The sequence below is a fragment of the Aquarana catesbeiana genome, linkage group LG02 (assembly GCF_042186555.1).
Source record: "Aquarana catesbeiana isolate 2022-GZ linkage group LG02, ASM4218655v1, whole genome shotgun sequence".
In the NCBI taxonomy this organism is placed as follows: Eukaryota; Metazoa; Chordata; class Amphibia; order Anura; family Ranidae; genus Aquarana; species Aquarana catesbeiana.
In genome coordinates this window covers 487435230-487437592 of record NC_133325.1, presented here as the reverse complement: position 1 = coordinate 487437592, position 2363 = coordinate 487435230, and the positions used below count along the sequence as shown (strand labels likewise).

General features: G+C 35.3%; 1 protein-coding gene across 1 annotated transcript in view; it reads right to left on the bottom strand.

Annotated features, from left to right (window-relative positions):
- Positions 1-465: 465 nt before the first annotated feature.
- Positions 466-2363, bottom strand: part of RHOC (ras homolog family member C) — a 140910-nt gene continuing 139012 nt past the window's right edge. The window contains exon 5 of the mRNA XM_073615722.1: positions 466-2363. This exon is cut by the window's right edge and continues 710 nt beyond it. The gene's annotated coding sequence lies outside the window, so the exon portion shown is untranslated.

Here is a 2363-nt window from a genome sequence, read left to right as displayed (position 1 = left end):
GGATTTCTTCATTCTGTACCCAAATATATCTCTATCTCTCTCTATCTCTCTCTATCTCTCTCTATCTCTCTATATCTATATATATCTATATCTATATATATTATATATATATATATATCTATCCATCAGAGAGATACCACAATCTAAAATGGTACTGAAATGCATCTTCACAATGCAGACTAATGTGCATAGTGTTGTGCTGTATCACAAAAAATGGTGCTGGTCTACTGTGCATTGTGGTGTGTGCAACATACTGCTCATAAACACACCACAAAGTAAAAATGTGAGAGGGCCCTAAAAAGGCAATTCTTAGCACCAACACATTTTGCATTTTATTATTATTACTAGGCTCTAAATTATTAGCCATTTCTGAAAAGTTTACATTAGGAATAACACACCTCTATTGTGTTTAAACTCCACTGTGATTAGGATTGCAACTCCTCCAAGCAAGAATAAACACACAAATTAAAATACATGTTTGCATTTATTTTTTCATTGTACATAGGTTTATTTTTCATTTTACATTCGAAAAGTCACGTGTGTCGACTTCCATCATTTACAGGCAGTCAGGCAGAGAACAGAATACAAAACAGACAGACAGACAATCAAAAAAAGTTATCTTACAATTAGAAGCTTTATTTGTAAAAGGAATTTTAAAAGGCAAAAAGTGTTGGACACAAGCTGAAGGTCTTGACAAGATAAAGCTAATCTGAATCGTTTCTTTCAAAGCATGAAAAGAAAAAACTTTCAGTAGACAAAGCACAGACAGGTGGGTTTTGCAACACGGTAAATCCATCTATCAAAATGCTGGTGTATAATGTGTGCATTATTTAGCAATAGTACAAGGATGAGGTTTTGTTCAGGGAAGCAGAAAATGTGAAGCAAATTGTTTACAGGACAGGCTAAGGAAAAAAAAAAAAAAAATGAAAAAAGGATGTTACCCCCTCCAATATGAAAGCGACGCTGGAACATCAATATGGCAGACAAAGTATGTTGGTGCCACTGTCTGTGCAGAATAAGCCTATACAGCTTGATTATGACAAAGCTACAAGTCTTCTAATAAATCAGAGACTTAAATATATTATTTTCTTCAACATTACAGCAATAGAAAACTATGCCCTTGTGCAATTGGTGGTTGTGTCAATGACCACAGGAGGTATTCATGTCAATCAACTTTTTGATTGGTTTACTAGGGGAACAAATGTAATTCTGTCAAAAAAACAAACATAGGTGCAGTGGAGATGATTCAACTTAATGCAAGGAAACTGCAAACAAGGAAAAAACAAGCCAATAAGCTGCTTTCTTTCATTGTTTTAGTCAGTGCTATGAACCTATGACTTTCTCCAAATCTTCATACATGAAACCTTATGTGAGATTTTGGCACAATCCTGTTTAAACAGCTAAAGCATGCAAAGAGCTTTAACCAAACATTTGCCCATCTATTCAAATGCCACTAACTTCTGCCCGCACTTAAAACTAAAGGGCCACTATCCTATCCTTTCCATTACTTAGAGGTAATATTAACTTGCACAATCATAGAATAACTCCTACTGCTATAAACAGAATTTTGTTAGCACAAAGGTTACTGTCATAAGAAAACAGATTCAACTCTTATAAAATATATATGTAGTGAAAGTAGTGTAAAAAGGGCAATAAAAATCACTAGCAACTTGAATTGTTATGAAGAGTTTCTTGAATGCAGTAAAAGGAAAAACGGCTGTTAAAAAAAAAAAAAAAAAGCAGATTTTGGCCAACGTCCCATAGCTTACTACAAAACATTTTTAGAGTATGTACATGTAACCTTCACTGTGCCTAGAGCATTTATGTACCAAGTTCCTATTGCTGTTCATGGAGGGGTGGACTATTGCTGTGCCAACACAGCAAATAGGCGTTTGTGAATCCTATACAGAACAGGCTGGAAATTTGTGAATCCTACATAGAAGATGCTGGAAATTTACATTGAATGCTGAATGAAGGCCAACAGGACACATTCTTTGGCTTCAGTTCACTGAACAAACAGATAATGCCAACACAAGGTTTGACTAAACCCATTCACAATCCTGGCTGCATTTAATTTCCCAAATAGTGAATGGAACTTCCAAATTTAGCACATGCTTGGGTACATAGCAATTTAGCCATCATCTTACATGCATTTACTCGTAGCTAAAATGGGATCCCGTACATCAATAGGATACTGCATGGGATATCACAAAACATGTATTTCAAAATACTTTGGAACTCTAGAATCAAATTCTGGTATCCGATTTTAGGTCCTGCTCTATAAGTTACACAACTCCGATTAAGATGACAAAGCTGTGGAACACCATCACTAATAAGCAGGGTGATGGCATACAGAAGTCATG